Raw genomic sequence first — 16,111 nt, forward strand, 5'->3', positions numbered from 1 at the left:
GCTAATGACAGCAGGAAAGTAAGGCATGTTGCACCTCACTGAGGACACTCCAGCAAACTAACTGCTGTAATAATAGAATCATAGAATAGTTTGGGTTGGAAGGGACCTTCAAAGGTGATCTAATCCAAATGCCTTGCAATGATCAGGGACATCCTCAACTGGATCAGGTTGCTCAGAGTCCCATCCAGCCTGGCTTTGAATGTTTCTAGGGATGGGCCATCTACCACCTCTCTGGGCAACCTGTGCCTGTGTTTTGCCACCCTCATTGTAAAAATTTTCCTCCTCATGTCTAGCCTGAGTCTCCCCTAATACATAAATGCATAACTGCTGTGATAAGACAATGCTAGAGCACCTGTTCAGATGGCAGTAAGAAAGTCTCCATAACACATTCCTGTACTAAAGACCTGCCTAAGTTTGAATCTACAAGTACACACAAGGATACAGCGTCCAACTCTAACTACTGCCATAGAGATGGCATTGCCAGGCTCTCTGCAATGCAGCTTCAGCAGGTAAAAGAATTGCTTATAACAGTTGCTAAAGATTCACCAAAAAATTTTAATGGAATAAACCACTTGAGATTACTGCACAGGGGTACAACTGGGCAACTACTTGCAAATGAAAATTTGTACAAGTAATAATCAGCAAGCATAACAGGCTTAATGTAGCAGAAAACCAATACTAAAAGCTTTTATCTTTCTTCTGAGCTCTAATGGGAAGGCAAGAATAGAAATGACCTGTATTCTCTCATGTGCCTAGTCTGCTTTAAAAATAACATTCTGCACAGATCAAGTCAAACCTTTAAACACATTATATGACCTGTGATAACAAGTAATCTTGCCACCCTTGGGGCTTAATTGTATTTCCACAGTTGATTACCATATCAAAGACCACAAAACGTCTGAAGGTGGCCACAAGCAAAATTTACCAAAGCAAGCTTTCCCATTCTAGCATCACTTCTAAACCATGCTGGGAAGTTGTTTCTTAGTCATCCACCTCCCTTGCCTTCTCCCAAGAGAGGAGTTTACATGTACATTAGCCCCTTCAGAACATCAGAAGATGGTCACCTATAACACTTCACTTCAAAACATAAGTGAAATTGATCTGGAAGGGTGAACTGACCTTACATTACATAAAGGGAGAAAATGGATGCATCTACATGTCAAAATCCTGCAGCAACTAGAAAGAAAAGCAAGAACCAGAAAATAATCATATTGAAAAATGTTTTTGCAAAGATACAGTGAATGGTATTATACTAGAAGCATTTAAGCGTAACATAATTGTGCAAGAGGTAAAAATCATTGCATTAGAGCTCTTGTAGAAAGATTTGTTAAATACTATCTATACAAACCTACGCAAGCACCTTAATTCAACCAAGGTAGATTAACATGAGGAATTATCAAGAACAGCATCAGCTTCAGTGTGCAGTCAGGTACGTCTCTCATAGATAATATACAACTTTGTATGGACAGAGACAAGTATGACATTCTGTGAAAACCCAAACATTTTTTTTTTTAATTAGCTAGTAACAGAAGCGAGAATGACTCAGATTAATACCACTGACCTTCATAAACTGGACCTCTACTTTGGCAGGGCAAGAATAGTACTTATTTTTATTAACTTTTAAAAATAAAGCTATAATAAGAAACTCACTTTTGGATAATGCAAAATGTCTTTAATTAACTGAAATACAAATGCATATAATAAAAGCTTACTGTTGTGATATTCAAAGCTCAGGAAGTAAGTAAACTTAAATGAATAATTAGCTTTCAAACAAAAAAAAAAAAGATAAATTACACTTGGCTCATGAGTTTGGTCTACAATTAAGATCAGGTTCTGCTTTTTATTTTCTTCTCAGAAATAAGTTTCTTATGCTTGGTACACAGAAAGTCCAAAGGACTCTTCAATGGAAATGCAACTACTACAAGGAAAGCAATTTTAGAATTAGAACTTAAAAAAAGAGTGGTGCTGCATTCCTGTAATATTATAATGCATGCAAACTAGAACCAAAACTAACAGCAGCTGCCCACTCTTCCTGGGCTGACTGCCGATAGGCTGGCAAGACATGCAAGAGGATTTTTGAGAAAGACACCTGTGTATGGTTTCCTACAGCGAGAAGACGCCCAACCATCTCTCACAAAGCTTGTACCCGTCAGAAATGCATGCTTATTCCATGAGAAAATGGGAAGGAGAATAAAAATTGAGGCAAAACGTTACTATTCTTGACTGCTGTAATGAAAATACGCCTGTTATGTCTCTAGTAACACGCAGATTTTAAAGCAGGATTTTTTTTCCAGTTGTGCATTTTTTAAAATGGCTTAATTTCTTGATAGGCAGTCATAGTCTGTTAGAATGTATGTAAAATTTCTTAAACACTAGAAAAAATTTACTGAAACCTAAGAAATATACACATTTTAGTCAAGATTCTCCTATTAAACAATTAAAAGCCTTTTAACAAGTACCATGAGTGTTTAGCACAGCAGATATACAAAGTTTTCAGATTATAGAATCAACTTTTAAAGACTCCCTATAAACAAAAATGCCACACTAACAAGAAAATAATACAACCAAGCATTTTATTTATATTCATGCTTCAGAGGCCACACAGCTCCATACCCCAGGATTCATGCTCAGCAATAAAAACTCAGGGGAAGGAGAAGCAAAGGGGGGGAACTCTTCCCAAGCAACTGTTACATGTCTCTTATCTTCTCCCTGTCTCACAGCAGAAGGGAGTTAGAGGCTGGGAGGGTATCTGGCTGCTGGTCATGGTCAACTCACCGCAAATAATAAATTTATTGAAAGAAATGGAAGAGAGGACTTTCAGAGATCCTCTTCATTCTTCCTTAATCTTCCAAGGAGTGGACAAACTCTTCTCCCTTAGAGCAGCAGCTAAGAATAATTCCTTTTCAGTTCTTGAACAAACTAATCAGACAACAGCTTCCAAATACAGATTCACTAAGCAACTCAGTTCAGCAGTCTTCACTGGTATGCTGGTTTGACTGAAAATGGGTTAATTTTCTTCATGCAGTTAGAAACCTTTCTTTTCCATAGCTAGCACGCTCATTATTTGGACTTTGTTAGAGAACAAGAGATAACACAGAGCTAATGTTTTTAATTGCTGCAGTCTGAGAGCCAAGGACACTCTGAGTGCTCTGCCCACAGGTGTGAGGCATCGAGGAAGCGGGGCAGAGATGGGGCAGAGCTTGACTGACATCCACACTGATCAGTTAGAGCATTCCATCCCATTAGCATCATGCTAATTATCTAAGGATAGTCAAGACTTCCTGTTTTGTGGGCTCTCTGTTGCACAGCCAGGGGAGTTTGGTTCATGACATTTAGTTTGGCCTTTTGCTGTTTTGCAGAGGCCGTTGAGCCTTTCTCCTCTCTTCCTTCTCTCTGGGATTGGCTCTGGGACCAGCTGCTGTTTTCCTGGGACTGGCTGCTCAGCATGTTCATGAGGAATTGCCTTGAGTATCTTTTCTATTTTATATATATATTTACTAGTAGTGTATTATTAATCTGTGTTTATCTCAATCCAAGTTTCTCCCTTCCCTTTTGATTCTCTCCCCTGTTGGGAGGTGTGTGGGAGGAGGTGGGTGAGCAGCTATCACAGCTGTATTGCTACCTCAGGTTAAACCACGATGAGTTTCAAAGTAAGGTGTGATTGATATAGATATAAATGTTCCTATCTATGTTTTAAGAAATATGTGGATGCATGCAAATAAGCCACTATTGTACAAACTCATCTATTTATTCTCACAACTTCCTCAGAATCCGATTTACAACTGGAAACCTGAAATTTATTCCACAAATCACCTGATAAACACTTCAATCACTAGCCCATCATGCCATGATGACCTGTTCTTACTGTATGACCAGCTTATGATTATGACTCAAGCCTGTAGTATCAGATTCAGTTTACTTTTCAGACCAGGCAAACTTCCAATATGCCTTTGGGCAAGTGAGAATAACAGATTGCTCAGACTAAATACATGCCACAGAATAAATGATAGGAAAAATCTAGGGAGGTGCGTAATCTATATGCCTAAACTGTGATCCTAAACTCAACATACAACAAAAGAGGAGAGCTAGCAACTTTTCCCTCCCTAAAATATCCGTTTGATAAAACATTCTCCATCTTCCTGTTACAGATATTTTTCTTTAGCATGAACAAGATTTAACAAGCCAGAAAAACAACATGAGTTTTAATTTGCATCTCAGAGAAATGCACTCAGAGGCTGGCCTCCAAACTCTAGTCCACAGTGTTAATGTACTGAATCAAGCAAAGAAAACATCAACTGCCCTTTTAGCATGGACAAACTGGTCCAGCAGAGCCATTCTAGCCTAATCTAGCCTAACTAAGTCTTTCTTGGTTTCTCCCTAGCCTAATGGATCTTCAATAAACTACACAAAGTTGTGTACAACTTCAAGAGGAATATTCTATACAAAGTGACTAGAACAACCTCAGAGAACAGAGGGCACCAGGGATATTTAACTGGTTTAATTCAGTGAGCACTGTTACCACAGAACCAGATTATTACCTCTTGTTCTTTCAATCATGTTTTCAGGTGTCTCCAGAAAGTGTTGTGGGAGGTTGACCAAGGACAGCAGCCAAGCAACCACACAGTAAATATGAAAGTAAGAAGTAAGGAAAGTAAGAAAACTTATGGGTTACAGAATCACAGAATGGTTGGGGTTGGAAGGGACCTCTGGAGATCATCTAGTCCAACCCACCTGCTAAAGCAGGTTCACCTAGAGTAGATCACACAGGAATGGGTCCAGGCAGGTCTTGAATGTCCCCAGAAAAGGAGACTCCAGAACCAATCTGTTCCAGTGCTCTGTCACCCTCAAAGCAAAGAAGTTTCTCCTCATATTCAGATGGAACCTCCTGTGCTTCAGTCTGTGCCTGCTGCCCCTCATCCTATCGTTGAGCACCACTGAAAGGAATTTGGTCCCATCATCTTGACATTCACCCTTGAGATATTTATAAACATTAATGAGATCGCCTCTCAACCTTTTCTTGAGATAGTCTCGAGATACCGACAGTTTCACAGAGGAAAGAAAGGGAACTGCTGATTACTGAAAGGTAATATGAAAGTGGAGGCATCACTGGATTTGTTTTCCTTTTTGTTCAGTACATTGTCTAAGCACCTGCCACTGGCCGCTACAGAAGAGAGACAGTAGACAAACATTTTGTTGAAAAAAGAGCTGCAGGGTGGGATGACAACACAGATTCCGAGGATTACAATTTTAAATTTAGGAATCCAATATCTCTGTATCTGTTTGTGAGTCCAACCCTTGTTTCCTTTTCAGCTTAGCCACAAGGTACCATATTTCTAACAAACTTCCAACTACACGTTGTAGAACATTTGTTAAACTGCTTTTAATTAGATAAGTTTGTCAAAATTAAATATATATCCAACATCGACAGTAAAATGTATTATATTAAAGCAAGAGTAAGAAACTGCAAAAAACAGAGGATGCCCAGAAACAACACATTAGTTGCAGTTTTGCAGAAACACATCTACAGACTACAGCAAGTGACAATCATCACGTCATTTGTCATGCTGGAAACATGGAAAAACATGGAAAGACATGGAACAACAGGAAACATGAATACTTAAAGACTAATGCCTTAAAATATACCATGTTGTACTGCTACTAGTCAGGATTAAAGACTCTATTACAGTATTGTTTTCATTGTTGGGCACCTTTTCTTTAGAAAGACACATACCAGTTCAGAAGGATGCAGTAGGGAATAACAAAAATGACCGGCAATGTACAAGACACAACCTGCTAGGAAAGATACAACAAACTTGGGTTAGATGGGTTACTGGGAGAAGAAACACATTGATATATTTTACATACATACATGAGGGCTGTAGAAAAGAGGAAGAAGAAAATAAAGGTGTGAAAAAGAACAGTGTGTGCTCTTCTTAGTTTTAAAACCAGAAAGCCTACCTAAGTATCATTTCAGGTTTAGCTTCAAAGAAAGCTCCACAAACAGAACTGCCAGAATACTGTCATTTGACAATTTCTTACCTTCTCTCTGATTCAGTTGAACTAGTGATCTCACCTCTTCCAAAGGCCACTCTAGCTTTTAGAGAAAACTGAGCAGGTCTAACACTTAAACTAATTTATACAATGCATAAAGGCCCTAGTTGAGAGTTGGTCAGTGTTCCCATATAAACAGAAAGAGAGTTCCTCCAAATATCTAGACACCTAATTTCAAGATGATGCAATTTTACTCTGTCACAGGCAGAAGCAAGTCAGATCCAAAGGAAATTATTTTACTATGGTACCTGCTGAAAAGTCGTGTGTGTTTACCTAGACTCAGAACCTCACTGATATAATTAATGTGGTCTTCAGATGAAAGCCAGCTTGCATCTGAACTGACAGTTGGTTTGGTTTTCTTCCTCCTAAAAATTTGTCTCTGCAACCCACATTGCGGACATACATAACTCTTGCTGCATCTTCTCTAGAACTTCTAGTATTTTTTCTAGTCATTGACCAGATTCAAGTTAAGTCTACCCTCAAGAAAATAACTAAGCCTGACTATTAGGTCTCTTTGCAAAAGTGAAAACTACTGGTTCTACTTCTATGGTACTGTTCCCCAGCCAAGTCTTCAAAACACCTGAAAACTGAAAAGGGTCTACACAAATGTTAGTACATTAGAAACAACAAAATCTAAATTCAGAACTCATAGGAAGTTTTACATAAAGGTATTATTTGAATTCCAACAGAATAAACGCCCCTGAAAGCCTTAGGACACTAGAGATATTAATGCATTTTACAAAGCTGTCACTTTACCATAACCAATCAAAGTGAAGCAAATAGTACTTGAAATTGAAAAACACTCTACGTGACCACACGCTGGTTTTTCATTCTTCATTTCTAGTTCTCTACATTTACTAATACCAGCAGTAAGTACTGAAAGTATCCAGGTCCGTTCAACACCTGTGCCGTTTTCCGCTCGACAAAACTCCCGTTATCCTTGTTTGAGTACACACACTGACGCCAAGACCGGAAACCGAACGAGAGGAGAACGTGACTCGGCCTTTTATTACTGATCCGGTACCGCCCGCTGAGCTGAGCGCTGGGGGTCGGGCACACGCCGGCCCTGGGGCCCCTGCCCGCCGAGGGGCTGCCAGGCCTGGAACCGGCCAGCCGCCCCGCTGCCCCGAAACCGCCGGTCCCCGCCAGCAGCCCCGTTCCGCCCTCCCTCCCCCAGAAGCCGGGGCAGAGACCCGCGCAGCAGGGGCACGACTCGCACCGCCTCCGGGCTGGGGCGGGCCGAGCGGCCCCGCTCTCCGCCGAGGAGGCCAGAACGTGGCTCCGGAGCACCGGCCATTAATAACGTGGCGGGAAGCAACATCCGCTCCGTCTGCCGGAGCGCGGCGATGCTCCGGCCTCCGCCAAGGCCGCCGCCCGAGCCCGGCGAGCTCCGGCCGCCCGCCCGCCCCGCGCAGCCGCCGGACCCCCGCCCGCCCGCTCGAACGCGCAGCGCACCTGCCTTCCGGCCTGCCGGTTCCGCTGCCGTGAAGAGCCGGCGTGGCGCGACACTGCCGTAAAGCGAGCAGGCGGGGCGTGCGCGGCCGTGTCTCCGGTGTGCTGTGCTGGGCTGTCCGGCGCGCTGCTCCGCTTCGCGGGGCACTGCCCTGTCCGCACTCAGGACGTGCCTCTGTCACCCGCAAACCTCCCTGCGTCTCCGATGCCGTGCGAGGGCTTGCCCCGGCTTCAAGCCGGGCCTCCGCCTCCCCCCGCCTACTGCCCTTTCTGTGCAGAAAAGCGCGTCTCGCCGACGGCCCGCCGCTGCCGCGCGGCACCTCCGCCCGCCCGCACCGGTTGTTCCCTGCGAGACCAAGTACCGTGCGGGCAGCTCCTGGCGGCGTGTCTGCCCCCGCTTCTGCCCCTCGGGCTTCCCCGGCCGTGGGTTTCCGTGGCTTTCAGTTCAGTACGCTCTTAACGGGCTCCTCCATTACTGTACACTTGCTGCTTCACAGACCTCGTCTCTACATTTGCATGTGCCCTGTGTGCTCTTCTACACGTCTTTATTCAGCCTTGTGTGTGCCTTAGCAGTGGGGTTTCTAATCTAAAGACCAAGCTGTGGAGGGAGAAAGAAGAATGTTAGATAATTTTAGGACAAAACCAAGTTGCAAGGAAAAAGTTCTCACTCCAGAGTGCTTGGGTGTCTAGGCAAGTACATCTGGACTCTTAAGAGGCTTCCAGTGGGGCAGCTGTTAGTATTCAGATGATGTATATCTGACTTCTGTCTTCTGAAGTGTGTTTTCTGTGTTTTGTCTTGCAAAGCTTGTAACACCACTCTTTCTTGAGATCTCTGAACTGCTTTCATCAGTGCAATTCTGGCAAGTATTCTGCTTATATAAAACCAGTCAAGCACTCATGCATGTATGCACTTGTGTGTGTATTTGTACAGTTGGAGATGTTCAAAAACACTCTCCCAAGAAGACAGGAATATATTCCATCCTTGCTAAAAAACAAAAGGGAAACATAGACAGTTTAGAGAAATCGTAAGGCACATGTGTCTTGGGTTTGGTAGATAGGTGTAACTAGTTATGTTTCTAAAGCACTCATCCGTACAGTGTTCAACTAGTCTGAACACTGGAAATCCTGAATTTTAATCAGTTCTATTTAGTTGTAAAACATCTTCGTAGTGAAATTAAGCAGGACTAACAAGGATTATAATTAAGGTCCTGCAACTTGGTGCTAGATAGCTCAGGATTTCTGTTTTTGTAGCATAATTTTACAATTGTATTCTGAAAACAAATGTGTATGTATTTTAAATACAGTATTTTGTACTTCTAATGCATGCATCTGTAAGCCAAAGTTAAGTATAATTTTAAAAAGACAGCATCTTAATATAATTAACTAAGAGAGCATTTCTCTTATGAATCCTAATACTCTGTTTTCACCTCTGGTTTTATATTCTTTCTGAATGCAGAGTTTTAATGGAGAGTAAGGACAAGTCATTGGCATATTGCTTTCTTTAAAGGTATGGGGAAATTCTGTTACAGTCTTATAGGTCAGAGCTGTCACTTAAGTTCCAGAGATCTACCCTTCCTTCCTGACTCCCTGAAACACGTACCTTGCATAAAAGCAAGTTTCCAGCCTAACCAAATCAAGACTTTTTTTCTTATTGAGGACAGACTGAGGCAAACTTTCCCAAGTGTGTATACTCCCATTTGTAGGTGAAAAACCACTTTGAATGTTTTCTAGTAGATGAACAGCATACAAAGATACTTAATGAAGAGTACCTTTTCCTTACAGATATTTGGGATGAGTTCTACAAAGCTAATCTTTGCAAGGAGTACTTTGGCTTTGTGAGCTCATATCACCCATGGATCTCATAAAATCACAGGCTATCTCTCTTTGAGTTGTACTCAAAATCTTGTTTATGGGCAAAAGAGAAATCACCATATATATCAGACAAATAATTGACTTTCAGCCCAGTTAATGTTTTAACAGTTTTGACAGTACAAGTTATCAACTAGAGAAAAGTCACTCCCCTTTATAATGCAGCTAAAACCTTTGTAGTATCTACCATTTTCTTTTGTGTTAAGGTCACCTTTCAAGACCCTAAGGTCAACATATCTGTCCCTCTCGAGGAGAGGGATACAAGATGTTGTCAGCATCATGAAGTCTTCCCTCACAATAATATTCCTGGTGGGGGTTTTGTTCTCTTTGCCAGGAGGTGTATGATGCCACTTTCTTCCTCCCCTGTCTTGTAACCTGATTGTGTTTGTATGTTTTCATACAATCTGTTTCCTTCTTGTTGGCTCCCAGCTCAAGTCTGAGAATTGCCCTACAGCCTTCCCAGCCTCAGCTGGCAGAAATGGCAATCATTTTGTACAACCTGACTGCCTCAGTTTGTCAGACCGCTACCATGTGTGATATTGACAGAGCTTAAGATAAAACACATCAGGCCATAGTCCCTTGACCACTAGAAAACTGTTAAAGCAAGCTAAAACTAACTCAGGCTGAGGCAAGCCCAGACAAATTCTGAGACCCTGCATTGTCAGGTCAATACAAAGCCTGAAGTCCTCTACTAATGGAAAAAATATTCCATTTACTAGGTTACATTTGTTTCCTTATCTTGGAAAATGATGAAACTTAATGGTTTTGAGGCTCCTCCTTTTTTTCTTGATATTAATTTCCTAGCAGACATTGGGAATATACCACAACCTTACTATGACCTGTCTTTCAAAGACTTCAGATGCATAAAAGCTTGTACATGCTAACCTACTACTGGTCCAATTATCATTTATGGAGCAAGTTTTTAAACTAAGGGGCCTATGTCCTTGGTTGTATTAATACTGAATGTATGTATGAGGTGATGGCTTACAATAGAGATATTATCTGCTGGATTTTTAGTGGACATGAAGTGCAAGACATTGGATTAAATTAATTTTATCAAATGCAGTCAATTTAACGTAGACTTACAAAGTACCTTGGGAAAAAAAAAAATCTTATTTTCTTCAATATATACTATTTTTTTGAACATATATGATGTATAAAAGTGAGAGAAAGGTTATTCACAGAGAGGGCTTGGTCTTAAAAGTTTTACATTCTTGCTATACAGAAATCTATTCTCTACTTGACTTCTGCATTTGCTTAAGAATCAGTGGAAGCACACAGGTTCTGTCCATCTCACCCTAAAATCAGATTAATCATACTAAGAGTGCCAGTGCTTCTCAATTGTCAGAAAGGGAGCATAAAATAACCAGCTCACGTGGAGATATGTATATATTAATGTAATATCTAAAGTTAGCCAAAGGGAGATATATATGAGTACAATTTCGTCCTATTTATGGACTAAGATGGACAGAAATGTAAATTATGACATCAACTTATGAGCAATTTGCTCCTCAGGAAAAAAAAAGTTTTTTTCTTCTTATTCCTTCTTAGATTGTTTGTTTGATGTCCACACCTTAAATAATCCTTTGTTTATTCTCTTTTTTATAGTACTAGATCTTTGGCAGCATTTCAGTATTATTTAGTTCTCAATCTGCAGTTCACTATGTCGTGTCCTTTATTTGACTGTTAAGCCTCTTGCAGGTCCAATAAAACTGTAAAAAATCTCTCTGCCTTTTGCATCAAATCCTTCCAGCAGAGCCATGTGAGAAGTTCTAACTCGAATTTTATAAAAAGGTTTCAGTGAAGTAGGTCCAAAATTGTAGAATCTGGGAAGCAAGAAATGTATCTGATTTAAAGTTTGCAAATTACCATGCGAGTTTACATGAGTGAATTCACTACTGTATTTCTCACTTTATGTGTTTCTTAACATAATTGCACTCAGTTAAACAAGGGAAAACAACGGGTGCTCACCAGACTGATCCCTAGCTTGTGGTCACTGTGAGTGCTGCCAGCTGGTGACACTTGAATTATTACCTGCAAATACATTTGAATTTATGGGCTATTGAATTGACTCTTGTTTCTTTTTAACAACTAAAAACTAATACTCACCTGTCTGTAGAAGGCCTCATCAACGTCCTCACCGTGATCTGGTGGCCTATAATAGACACCCACAACAGTATCACCCCTGCCAGCCTGCCCCTTAATTCTCAAAGATTCAGAAAAGAAATGGGCTGGTAATTAGAATGACCTGATCTTTACTTTGACAACAGAAAACTTATTAAACCACTGTGCTCCAAAAAATTCCACAAATTCAGGTTCTGTTGAAGTTGTAAGATGAACCTGACAGACATCCTGGACTTACTATTGTTCTCTGCTGTGTTGGGAGTATTGAGCGTTCAGGATTAAACTGCTCTCTGCAGATGCCACGGTTACCAACGATGGGAGAAGAATTTTGAATCAATGTTATTATGCAAGGATAATGCAGTTTCCTGAGAAAACAGCCCAAATCTCTATTGCCCGTGATTACAAAGTAATCATATTGTGCATGGCCACGACTGCAATGCTAGCAAAAGTCAGTGTGTCGGAGATGCTGTCATTCAAATGAGCTATAATTCTTTACAGTCATCTTGTTCCCATGGCTTTTAATACTTTATTTGAAAGTAGCACAGATAGTGTAAGTGCTCTGTGTGTTCTTGAAACTTAATACACAGTGTGTCATGACAAAATACTGCTGAAGAAACTATGCATTAGAAAATATGTAGACGCTGCTGAATAAAAATTCATAATTCAAATTTCTTCTTTGAGACCTGAGCCTTTTTTTAATGTAATGCAGGCTACATAAAGGGGATATATCATCTCCATTATTACTAGTTCTACTGCTTTGCTCTCTGGCTTCAATCTATTCATATTATCTTCTACCGGATATGAATGTAGCCAGATTTAACACCCAGTTGCTCTTCTTTAACGTTGTGATTTTTCAGAGCAATCTTAGGTTAGTCCAGGGTTTTTCAGGTTAATTAAGCAGCATGGTGTTCCTTCTGTGCTGGTGAATATCAATGTAGCTAGAATGTAAAATATATTTATTATTAGTCTTTATGTTTAGCTGTAATTTATTAAATCTGTTTAGAAGTATAACAGTATTAGTTGCTTCACATATATGGATAAAGAGTATAGAAATATACATTCTCATAATATAATAGGATTCTGGTGTGGTAGTGGACAAGTTGTCTTTCAGTTGTTGAGCCTAAGTTTAAACAGTTCCAAATTTCTTTTTAATGCTAACAGAGTTAATAATCTCATCATGAATGACTTTTCATATGTAACAGTTGAACAAGGAATGCATTATTATTATTATTATTTTTTCATTTAAAGTATTATGATCTTTTATTTGCTTTTTAAAATAAATGCAGCAGAATCTAAAGGAAAAATTATATTATTTTATCCAACAAGGAGCCTGGACTTAGAAAACACCAAAAATTCTATAAAAGATTTACCAGTATTGATTTACAGAAAGATTTTAAGGGTCTTCTTTATCCATAGTATTTCTGTACCTCAGTCATCTGTCTAGTCTGATCCAAGCTTGCATAATTTCAAGATGACTGCACTATGTGTCATGTTTCCTGAAGCTGCATTGACATATTTGCCAGCTCAAAGGGGAATGAAAAAAGAAAGAAAAACAAATGGAACCGTCTTTTCATCCTGAACATGAAACAAATAACATTTTATTTGTGATAATCATCATATGCAACTGTTTAAAAACATTAAGGAACAGAGTAAAATGGACAGAGTAAGCTTGTTGAAGAAAGTCTCAATATATTATCTCTAAGTACTGGATAATGCTGAAGAAAGAAAAATGTAAGTGATTGACTCACATGGGTTTTTGGAAAAAAAATACCGGAAAAGCATCATCATTACAGCCCCCCTGTCCCCCTTATATCAATGAAACTTCCTGTTTTCAAGCCAGGAATCCTGTGATCTAGTCTTCAGTATTACTTAGCTCTGAATATAAACGCTCTATGTTTCCAATATGATGTATTTCTCAAAAGGAATGTGGTTGTATTGTAGTTCATGTGGTCTGAAGGTGATACTTACTTAGACCGGATGATACCCATCTAGAGTCACCTCAGAATACCAGCAAAATTTTCACAAGAAAGAAAAGGTCGCTCTTCTGGCCAGAGACAGACAGAAAAATCCTTTTCTCCTTTTAACTGATAATTGATTTTTAAAGCAAGATTTGAGTGATCAAATGTCAAGAGCAACAGTATTCTCTCCAGATTGTGAAACTGGGACATAGTCCCAGTTTCCACTTAAATTTGAGAAAAAACTTCTTCTCAGTAAGGATGACAGAACACTGGAACAGGCTGCCCAGGGGGGTTGTGGAGTCTCGTTCTCTGGAGACATTCAAAACCAACCTGGACATGTTCCTGTGCGACCTCACCTAGGCGTTCCTGCTCCAGCAGGGGGATTGGACTAGATGATCTTTTGAGGTCCCTTCCAATCACAAACATACTGTGATACTGTGATACTGTGATAGTCAGAATTTGCTCAGTCAGCTACAGTTGCAAATGTCATCTTGACTTGGTTTTCTGCTTGCTTCTTCCAAATCCCACAGCTTTCATGGCAGGATGCTGGATATCCCAGTGAGCTCTGCCGAAAGTGGAACATCTTTTTCCTTGCCAGGTGCTAGGCTACTGTCAGTTATTCTGCGAGATGTTTGCCATTCTGGCTCATGTCACTGAGTGTAGCTCTGTAAAAAAAACCCAAGAGGTTAGATTTCAATCACGGGCTTTGTTTCATGAATATGTGAAAGGAATTGGTACCTATGAGGAACTGGCAAGAGTCTGCTGTAGCTTAACAGTTCACTGCTTACACAAACTGCTGTCTTGTGTGTATATGTATATCTAGACAAAGAGAGAAAAAGAAACTCTCAGGATTTTATACAAGTTTTTATTTAAAAGCTGTTTTTCAGTTATATCCAGTTTATTGTTGTGTATTTTTTTAATACTAGGAGATTTCTCAGAGGCCTATGCAGCATCTAAAGTAAACCAAAATGTTACTGAAAGCTGACACATGATGAGATAGTGCTATAGGGATTCATGTCACATATACTGCAGGGGAGGAGGAGGAGGCTGTTCCTACCAGCAGCAAAACAGAAGCACCAGAGACAGGAATGAGTAATTTTCTAGCTAGGACTTTGTAAGTCTTGCTTAGTCACTAACTTGGAGAGTGACTTCAGGCAAAGAATTTCAAAAGCTTTTTTTTTTAAAAAAAAAAAGAGAGAATATTCCAACATATCTAATCAAACACAGATGTCAACAGTTGCCCTGTTTGGAAAGAGACTTGTGAATGAAAAGGAAAACCAGAGTGAAGCTGAGAGACACTTACAGGAGTGCTGCCTGAGGACACTACAGAACAGAGCTGTCCAGTGAGGGATGAGTAATGTCTCGCGCTTTGTAAATTGCTGGAGTTGGTGTGCTCACTTCTGACTTAGGGTGGTTGGCAAAAAGTAATCAATAAATAGAGTTTTGAATGCTACGTCTTTTGTTATGGACACCACAGTTTTTCACCTGCTTGTTCAGGGGGATTGTATGAGCTAAAGACTTTTAAAAATACTTCTATTGAAAAACGTGTTGAGATGTTCCTGCTGAGATTATTTCTTTATACCTCATAAGATTTGTAAGAATTGTCCAGGTGTCCTTTAACACACATAATAAGTATGATTATCCTTTTGATGTGATTGTCATGCCCCTTCTCCCTTTTGAAGACTATTCAGAGAACCAATTACTTGTATTGGAGACAATTGTCATATGAACTGAACAGAAAAGAGCCTTTGACAGAGTAGTCTTATTTAAAATGTCAGTGCTTAGTTCAACTGGAGGAATATGGTGGTTTTTTGTTAGATGGCTCACATGTTTCTGTTAGGTTATATGGCAAAAATCTTGTTTGAACACACAGAAGGGAACAGAGGGAGACAGTGGCCAGTAGACGTATCTGGATTACAGACTTGGAGGACACTTTATCCAGGTGCCTGCTGGGGCATCCCAGGAGACCCTCAGCCATGGACCAGGGTGACATCCAGCAAGAAGAGTCTCCAGAACACCTTTCAGACTGAGAGGGCCACTGCATAGGGGTGTGGGACATGTTATGGGGTGCAGGGCAAGAGGATTTTGGGATTGCGCAAGTCTTAAAATGGGATGTTTAGGAAAGGAAAGGAGGCAGGGAAAGAGATGAATGTAGGTGATTTGGGGAGGAGCAATCATGGGAAAACAGAAAGATAAGGAGATTGAAGGGGCCAGTTGCAGATGCTTATCCAGCCATGCTGCTTGATCTCCGCAGTCTATCCTATCTTATCAAAATCTATTTTCTAATCCTTTTTCTGGGTAAGAGCTTAAGGTTATGCATGGTTGTGTCTGTGGTGCCAGTGAGTGTGTGGGCACTAGTGAAGAGCAAGCTGGCCTAGCGCACAAGTAGGTGAAGTAGCTAGTGAACCAGATGTGCCTGTCAGGGTGAGACCAAGGAGGAGCTAGGTACTGGGGGTCAGAAGAGTCCCAGCCATCTGTGTGTGTGTGTGTGTGTGCGTATATCTGTGAGTGAGGGGCTCTGCATCAGCAGCTGGAGATAGGCTATGGCCTCTGGGGCTCAGATGTCCAGGTGCCAGAAACTAGGAGACTGGGATCTGGGAGTAGCTACTGGGCAGATTGAGTATCTGAGAGTCCCTCCAGCAGCTGTTGTTCATATG

The 16,111-nt window shown here is 40.6% G+C and overlaps 1 protein-coding gene across 8 annotated transcripts in view; it reads right to left on the reverse strand.

The window, feature by feature from the left end:
* Positions 1-7,535, reverse strand: part of ASCC3 (activating signal cointegrator 1 complex subunit 3) — a 267,877-nt gene extending 260,342 nt beyond the window's left edge. For 7 of the 8 annotated variants that reach the window (XR_013921970.1, XM_080341876.1, XM_080341878.1 and 4 more), the window contains exons 1-2: positions 7,507-7,528; positions 5,732-5,790 (exon numbers count right to left, since the gene is read on the reverse strand). The gene's annotated coding sequence lies outside the window, so the exon portion shown is untranslated. Of the gene's footprint in view, positions 1-5,731; positions 5,791-7,506 lie in introns of all 8 variants that reach the window. The other variant, XM_080341877.1, reaches the window with a different exon arrangement.
* Positions 7,536-16,111: the final 8,576 nt, after the last annotated feature.

Source organism: Nesoenas mayeri (genome assembly GCF_963082525.1).
Source record: "Nesoenas mayeri genome assembly, chromosome: 3".
Taxonomy (NCBI): domain Eukaryota; kingdom Metazoa; phylum Chordata; class Aves; order Columbiformes; family Columbidae; genus Nesoenas; species Nesoenas mayeri.